Here is a 9,816-nt window from a genome sequence, read left to right as displayed (position 1 = left end):
GAGTGACATGAGAGCCCATTACACGATATTTGTACTGTTTTTTAAACATTACGCAGGAAGAAATCAGCCTAGTATTAAACTATTAGCGATGCAAAGCTTGTCTATGAACAGATGGACATAATTTCGAACATTTGTTGTAATTTAAGGTAAGATTAAACACTGTGATAGCATTTAATTACACCCTTCATCCTGTAGTTCAATCATAAAGTAACGACATTATTAAACTTGTTAAGATAGTGAAGATATTTAAGTTGTTAATTTGAGGGGTGTTCGAATATCATTAGTGATATACAACTATTAAAAGTGTGTACATCAAGAATGAATCAATCATAAAATTTAAGAGTAGTTAATACTTTCCTATTTCATGATCCTGGATCCTGTTATGGCTGGCAAAGGACTAGCAACAGCCCAAAGGAAATGTGTGAGATATCATTAGTGATATACAACTATTAAAAGAGTGTAAATCAAGAATGAATCAATCATAAAATTGAAGAGTAATTAATACTTCCCTATTTCATGATCCTAGATCCTGTTATGGCAGGCAAAGGACTAGCAACAGCCCAGGAAATGCGTGAGATATCATTAGTGATATACAAGTATTGAAAGTGTATAAATCAAGAATGAATCAATCATAAAATTGAAGAGTAGTTAATACTTTCCTATTTCATGATCCTGGATCCTGTTATGGCAGGCAAAGGACTAGCAACAGCTCAGGAAATGTGTGAGATATCATTAGTGATATACAACTATTAAAAAAGTGTAAATCAAGAATGAATTAATCATAAAATTGAAGAGTAGTTAATACTTCCCTATTTCATGATCCTAGATCCTGTTATGGCAGGCAAAGGGCTAGCAACAGGCTGGGAAATGTGTGAGGGATGTTCGAGATATCATTAGTGATACACAGTATAACTATTAGAAGTGTGTACATCAAGAATGAATCAATCATAAAATTGAAGAGTAGTTAATACTTCCCTATTTCATGATCCTAGATCCTGTTATGGCAGGCAAAGGACTAGCAACAGCCCAGGAAATGCGTGAGATATCATTAGTGATATACAAGTATTGAAAGTGTATAAATCAAGAATGAATCAATCATAAAATTGAAGAGTAGTTAATACTTCCCTATTTCATGATCCTAGATCCTGTTATGGCAGGCAAAGGACTAGCAACAGCCCAGGAAATGCGTGAGATATCATTAGTGATATACAAGTATTAAAAGTGTATAAATCAAGAATGAATCAATCATAAAATTGAAGAGTAGTTAATACTTCCCTATTTCATGATCCTGGATCCTGTTATGGCAGGCAAAGGACTAGCAACAGCCCAGGAAATGCGTGAGATATCATTAGTGATATACAAGTATTAAAAGTGTATAAATCAAGAATGAATCAATCATAAAGTTGAAGAGTAGTTAATACTTCCCTATTTCATGATCCTGGATCCTGTTATGGCAGGCAAAGGGCTAGGAACAGGCCGGGAAATGTGTGAGTTCGAGATATCATTAGTGATATACAAGTACAGCATTAAAAGTGTATAAATCAAGAATGAGTCAATCATAAAATTGAAGAGTGGTTAATAATTCCCTATTTCATGATCCTAGATCCGTTATGGCAGGCAAAGGGCTAGCAACAGGCCAGGAAATGTGTGAGGGGTGCTGGAGATTGGAAACTCTGTATTAATGTAATGGTTGCAAAATGTATCAGTACTTGTGAAGATCTAGAAACCAGTAAGATAACGTAAATAATAATGGAATATAAGACGTAAAATTACTTAACATAACTTTCACAGGTCAAAACCCACCCCTGTTTTAAACCACAATGCTTCATATATTCAAAAATACATATATTTAGATACGTCCACGGTGCTACAACCATTTTAAAGGTTCAGACAGACAACTGAGACAAGATACCCAAATGGATCCCTTATATCACGTTCAAGACGAGCAGGACCTGGAGCAACATATCCTATCTTTTCATTTTACCATTCTGTAGGAGAATATACAACAAATTTCGAAGGAGAAGTTACTGCTATTTATATATCTCTGCAAAACCTCTTACACAGATTAAATACATTCCAAAATCCTGTCATTATCAGATTCAAGGGCAACCAACCAAGCTATAACTTCACAGCAGTCTACAAAAGGGGATAAAACTGATTGATTGTAAGAAAATGATCTAATACCTAACTAAACTACAGAACAAAATTAGTTTACAATGGATTCTTCCCCTTGGTGATATAAAGGGAAATGAAACGGCAGAGTTCTTGGCTAAACACTGAAATTTTACAATCATCTAATAACGGACTCCCATTTTATTCTGTAAACAACTAATCAAAAGTAAATTGAAATCTGCCCCAAAACAACAAAATTCGGATGGAGCAAAAGATAAAATCTGGGCAATTTTATTGACTAACCTCGAGATAATCCCCCAAGAGTAATGCAAATCTGTGTTACAATGTTCAGGTTGATAACAGGTCATGATCGTTTGGCAAGCCATCTGCACAGGATAGAAATTTCCCATATATCTGCCTATGTATTGTGTTATGCAAATGAAGAGATGAACACGGGACACATCAAAAGATGCACAGCATTGCTACAAGAACATGACAGCGTATAAAAATACTGGAGTGCAAGATGGCGAATGACTTCATTGTGTCTAGGCACTGGACTAATAACACATATGTACTGTGATGTACACTTACGGGAATTGGTATTTAAAAAACTTCCCTATCTTTTGATTTGCTGAATTTATAAATTTTCTGTAATTACAGATGTCCATCTTATACAAGTTTCCGAAAGTATTTGCTTCACTGTATACAGTCATTTTATTGTATTTCAGCTGTTTTACTAAATTGATTGAATGTTTTGGGTTGGTTTGAAATTTCCCTTTCGATAATGGAAAATAGGTTCAAAGTTAAGAGTTTTCGTGCAGCGTCTGAACTTTTGAAACGAACTATTATTAGCATTAAGCGGGATATGCCTGTACTTTTCTTGATCACATTATTAAGTGGGTACGGTGACAGAGGTCAATCTTCATGGAAAGAAACAAAATGTTGTGATATATTCCTTTGCACCTACTCAACTCAGAAAACTTGCTATAAAATTTTTAAATTTCCAGTTCAGCATATCTTTAACTTTGGGAAAGCTGAACTGCCTATGAAAAATACTTCACAAACACACACAAAAACCACTGGCTTCTTTACATTAACAGAACTCACGATTCTAACTTATGCAATATGGTTAATAATCACTCCTTGAAGGATTTTAATAATATTTCCAACAAACGATTTTTAACTAATATTTAAATTTTAGGAGCAAATATACTTGTAACAATTCACTTCGAAACTGGCTAAGAATTATGTGCGAATTTAAAACAGATTAAAAGTAAACACTGCCAACCTTAACTGCTAATATTAAATGTGCTTTAAAACCGAAATGGTTCATTGATAATTTGATTCATCACCTTATAGTGATACTATGAAAATAACAACATAAATATTTCTTATTAGTAGAGCACAGATTTATGGGCACTAAAAGTTAACATTTTACTAGTTACACACTAGTTTATAAACATACAAGCCATGCCCCCACTCATTTTAGATGCCATTCTTTTCATTAGTACCATCAATGATCTTTAACACTCCTAACCACCACTTACAAATTAGTGTGTGGGTTTAAGAGATGCAGTGTCCAGTCTTTGTGACTGAGTTCTCTATTATTACATTTCGGAGTGTTGTGAACCCGGCTTAAAACCCTGCTAATGGACACCACACTCATTCAACCAATTAACTTTTAGTGTCTATTAATCCGGACTCTACTTATAAGTGGCATATTTCAAGTTATGCACTAACAGTAATGTAACATATTGACATAAAATCTCAAAATAGACACACAATAAACACCCAATAATTATTCACTGCTATGAATTTTGAACAGCACAGGCACTTCTATGAAATGGGAGTTACAGCTTCACCTCCATTCAGACAAGGGAAGCTATAATAAGAATTTTATAGCTCTTTAAACTCCAGCCATTAACCTGAAAAGTATTGGTATTCGACCTTTTACATCCGCGTTTAAATCATCTTACTACTGGGTGTTCAGTTCAAAATATGTCATGGCTCGCTGTATGCCGTCATGTGGCTAGCCGATGAGCCTAGAGAATTCATTCTTCCTACACTTCCGCAGAGGTGTATAACCGGTGACGCAGAGAAGTTGCCTAGCAAGTACGGCGTTCATTCTGAAGAGTACGTACCGACACGTACAGTAACGCCGGTAGTGGCAGGAAATACGTACTGTCGGGATATGGGGAGAGGGTTATGACAATTACTTACGTATTTGTTGACATTAACTTCGACGGTCAACATGGACACGGAGCATTTGATTTGTGTTGTGGAATGTTACCGTACGCAACCGATGATAACAAATACCCTGCGTACGACTTGCTGGCGCAAAACACAGTTCGAAAGAGGTTATGGTAGCACATAGACCATACAGACCGCCATCTGTTGCTACGACGTTCAAGTTATACCGTACAAGTTCTCAAGTTCAGATTGAAGAACGCCTTAAATAATAGGCAACTTCTCTGACATATAAGCTGAAACTCGCTTCAAATCGGTGACCCAACAACAGTAACGTCATGACACACTTTGAAATGAACACCCAGTATACAATACCCCACCCACCCCTTTGTTACGCTCTCTTATTCGCCCCTTTACCTGCGCAGCTCACATACAGTTACAATAATCCACCCTTTTGCTAATCCTCTTTCTCTCTCAAACAACATTCCTCACTCGACTGTAATAAAATTCTGGAAATTTTTGCTGGTCAGTTTGTTGTCCTTTGTGTATTGAAGTGTCTGCGAATGTGATTACAATGAACGAAAAGCACTTTCTGTGCCGGAAAAATTGGAAATCTTACGAAAGTACAATGAAAACAGTACTCTTAATCAGAAACAGCTCTCTGATTCTTTAGGAATCCCATCATCAACATTAAGGACGATAATAAAAAATCGCGACTCAATCACTGCAGCTGCGATGTCGGGAGGGTGTAAGCGCAAAAAAGTGAAGTGTGGCAAACATGAGGACTTGGAGAACACGCACACGGCACACAACTATAAATGACTCTTTTCGAAAGAATTAAGTACAGTACATACATACAGTACCGTAAATGTCTTTAACGTACATTACAGTAATTACATAATAGAGTAATACTGTATTACCTTTCATGAATCATGTATTTCAATAAAGAAAAATGCTAATAGATACTGTATATAAGTCAAAATTAGTATACCCACCTAATACACGGTCCCTTGAACAGCATCTTATCGAGATTTTACTGTATTTGGAAGATTGGACCAACCAAGAAAACGATGGAAATAGGCCAGATATGGAGACTGTGCTAAACCATAAGTATTGATGATACATTCTTCTAATACAGTATTCAGAAAGGTTCACAGGTACATAATTCGAAATTCATTATTACTAACTACAAACCATGAGAAAGTATTTTGAACTGAAAGAGTGATAGTGTGATTCATTACAACAAAAATCGATCAGAATTCGGATAAGGCGAACTTAGTAAATACGAACAGGCGATTTTTCAATCCCTTGAGGTTCGTCTTAACGAGGGTTTATTGTATTAAGGATTTGTTTTACTTTAAAAATGCATTATTGCAGGCCAGATTTCAATCCACAATCAGGATTTAATGGTATTTTTTCAATAACTATAACAGTCACACAAATGTGAGTCATTTATGCTGTCAGGGTAAAATTTCCTCAGAAATCTAGGTGACAGTTAAAATATCTAAGATATGAAGGGACAGCTGCAAACTAGATAATTCATGCACGAACAATTGGGGGTTTATTGTAATATCTGCAATTACTCACTCTTTAATTATGAGGATTTCAAAATGTGGCTGTCTTCAAATTAGAGAGATGTGTAACGTCTTAATTGCATATATAACAAATTATTTATTCAATTTTAAAAATCATAATTCTCAACAACAGTAATATATTCAATCAAACTTACTTCCACTGCATGCATCACTTAGGTAAAATCACATCTCTTAATGATACTCATTCCAGATTTCTTTGTTTTATTGCAGCGAAAGTCCAATATGGCGCAGACTGATATACCATGAATTTGTAAATAAAGTGGTAGAAAGTTTGCCTCCAGAGGGGAAAAAAATTATCAGTCAGTATTAATCTGGTGAAGTTTTTCCACTTTCACAATGAGACTCTTTTCTCTTTTTACCTATCATGTAAGTGTGATGTACACAATGTAGAATAATTGCACGCAATCCTAATTTATATTATAAACTGCAGGAGATACTGTAATTTAATTTATATTTTTTGTGCGTTTGATGACAAAAAATAATGCATATAACAACACATTATAGTGTAGTTTTTTTCCCCATCTTTCCACTCACTCATTTTCCACTCTACAGATCACCTTTCAATACAATGAGAATAATATTAATCAATGCACAGAGCATAGATTACCCCTTGGCCTGAATATAATTCAGTTAATTATATAAGTACACACTTGTATGAGTATCTGTCATATATGCATGGAAACGAGATAAATGCATCCAGTTTGTGCAATATTCGAAGTTTTGCATAGGCCTAAGCAAATATAAGCACTGCTAGCCATATAAAAGACTGATAAGACCCCAATACATTTGTTGTAAAAGTATTGTAACTCTTCTCAGAATAAAATCATTTAGACTACACAATGAAAAATGTACTGCAGTATGTCACATCACTTCACAAAAAGTTGAACTCCGTATATTTCATCAGTTGTGTGAACACATTATTTTTTAAGCCATTCACACATGGTGTCCCACAGTTGTGATTAGACTTGTAAAGAACCTTCAGTACCAAATCAGTTGTATTTGCATGTGAAAGAACTCAACCAGGACTCAAACTGAAAGCAACTACCGTATTTATTCGAGTAACTTCCTCCATCCCCCCCCCCCCCCCCCACACCCAAGATTTTTAGGGCATGTTTTTCAGAATTTTTTTTACTTAGCTAATTTCTTCTTACTTAAAAAAATTGGACATTTCTTTCCCCTTCTAGAGTGTCTTTCATAAAGATTCCAAGTATTGAAAAAATAAGCATGGGGAACCTAAGCTCTTTTAATGAAAAAAAGTCTGTGATTCCCCCCGATGACAAGGAAAATGATTTGGATTTGCTGTTTGCTGAAAATAGTGCAATGTAAAATATGTGGACTTTTATTTTCTCTGCGTAATTAACAAATTAATTTTGATTCGAATATTTCACATGCAAAGTTAACACCATTATCTAAGGTTGGTTAAGGTCAGGCTAAAGGCGTTAGAATTGATATACAGTGATACAATGAAAACCCACAAAATTGTCCATAATTATTGTAATTGTATTTTATATATGAAGAGTACATGACAAAAACAATGAATGTCACATTTCTGTTAAGGGTGAGATAATGATCTAATTCAACATACTACTGAAAAAATTTGATCTGTGAACAAACGAAAATTCAAATGACGATGAGGACTTGATTTTATATTATATTATATTTATATGTGAATTTATCCAGACACAGAAAGAAACAACTGTAGATTGTTTGTAGTAGCAAGGGAGTTTCATCTTCCTTGAATATTCCGGCAATTTATAACTATTGTACATATCTAGTAACAAAATTCAGGTGGCCCAAATTTTGTTACTGTATCTGTACAAGCAGAAATACTTTTCAACTACTTAGACAATTTTAATGTTTAGTTCCTGTTCATCATGATGTCAATTTTACAACAACCACTTGATAATGCAATGCCCAGTCACAATGTGATTGCAAGCCAGTCTAGGATAGTAGCTTTGATATGATTGGTTGAAGGCATAGGCCTAGGAACAGATGCATTATAGGACCCACCCTAAATATAAAAATATGCAAAGCCACAAAAAAAAGGTCAACGGAAGTAGCGTTTTGATCAATTAAATTATCGATATATATTGTTTTCATTATGTTGCCAACCAATCAATATTGTCGTAAATTAGTTTGATCATAATCATGGCGGCAATTTCGAATGCTATAGCTAAATATAAAAAAGATTATTTACAATGTAGGCCTCGAAATGGAAATTATGGAATTATAAATAAGTTGTAAACTTTTTAGTTGCTTTATGCATGAATAAAGACATGTAGGCTATGTTTATGGTTTTTTTAATGCGAATGTGGTTTACTTAGGAGAGAAATGTTTTGCGAGACATGTAATCCTGGGATGAGACTGAAGAAATTTAAAAGTAAACGAGATGAACTCCTGTGGAGATGTCATTGGAAATTACAAGGTATTAAATGATAGACACAGGAACGCTGTATCGTGGCACTTTGTGAAATCACTCGGATAACGGAGAAGATGAAACGGAACATCTCCAGTGAGGTCCATGGTAAAATGCTAATTTTACACCAATTTTGTTTTTAATTCTTTGGTCCAGGGAAAATACTAGTAAAAATGTGTTTTTGTGAAAGACTAGTATTTTCCCTGTACCAAAAATGCAGTATAAATCGAGTAGAATTAGTATTTTATAATATATTATAAAGATGACTAATATGAACTTAATTTTATTGTTGTACTAATACCAATGTTGTATTGTTTGAAAGTTCAATGTTACTGTGTTTTAAGTTTAGCTTTGGTTTGTTTCTTTAACTTTATTTTGAATAAAATTTAATATGTTGTATAACAAAGGTGACTAATATGAGCTTAATTTCATTGTTTTTGATTTTATTAAATTATACATGTTTATAGTACTATGTATTTAGTATTGTTAAGATGGCATACTTGATATAATAATCGAAAATACAATATATGGGGTGTAACAACTTTAATGTTTAGAATTTCTGGAACATGTTCCCTGACACATTCTACGTCGATTAAACCTAACATACCTATATCCAAAGTTCTATAGGTTTGGAGTATTTGTACCCCAAAGTTAAATTTTTGAGTTTAATTTTATCGCTGAATACTGAAAGAAGTAACACCAATTTCCGAAAGTGACATGTCTATGTTATTATTTTTATTAGTACCATATTACATTTTAATATCAACTACTTGTGAGTATGAAAGAAGCAGTGCAAAGTTGAAAAAAAAAATGTCCTTAAGATTCCAAACACTGTACTTCTTGAAATTTGCCAATAGGCACGTGAAAATACCTGTGCACTAGGAATCCTACGATTTGGGAACCGTGCTTGATGTGCCAAAACAGCTGCTGTTGCATTGCCATCACACAGTCCATATACATGAACTATGTCGGCGTATTCCTGATGTGTGTACACAAAAGGCGTGTTTTAATGGTCAAAACTCAATAAAAAGACTAGTCACAATACGGTTTATTTTTCTCACAACTGTTATTTTAAACTGTTGTCTGTTTCGTTTCCTTAGCAACCTAAACAATTTTAATTTAATTTCTCTTAAAAGTAAAATTTCCTTCACTCACTGCTTTTCAAATGTTTCTTATGTATCTCTACTTAGTAATGCCATAAAATAGTCCTTGTATAAACGGTATAATGCTTGGAGCTGCAAGAAGTTCTATTTTTTACAGCTCTGTTATCTCTGTAACCTCTCAATTTCGGATATAGGTATGTTAGGTTTAATCAACGTAGAACGTGTCGGGAACATGTTCCTGAAATTCTAAACATTAAAGTTGTTACACCCTGTATAATCGATACTATGGAATACTCGGGGTGGGTCCTATAATGCATCTGTTCCTAGGCCTATAGTCAAATTGTGCGGTATTTAATGTAGTTGTATCAGAGACTAGGCATCAAATCTCAAAAGGATTTAAATT

This window comes from Periplaneta americana, chromosome 7 (assembly GCF_040183065.1).
Source record: "Periplaneta americana isolate PAMFEO1 chromosome 7, P.americana_PAMFEO1_priV1, whole genome shotgun sequence".
In the NCBI taxonomy this organism is placed as follows: domain Eukaryota; kingdom Metazoa; phylum Arthropoda; class Insecta; order Blattodea; family Blattidae; genus Periplaneta; species Periplaneta americana.
The sequence above is the reverse complement of the archived record's forward strand: the minus strand, read 5'-3'. Positions refer to the sequence as shown.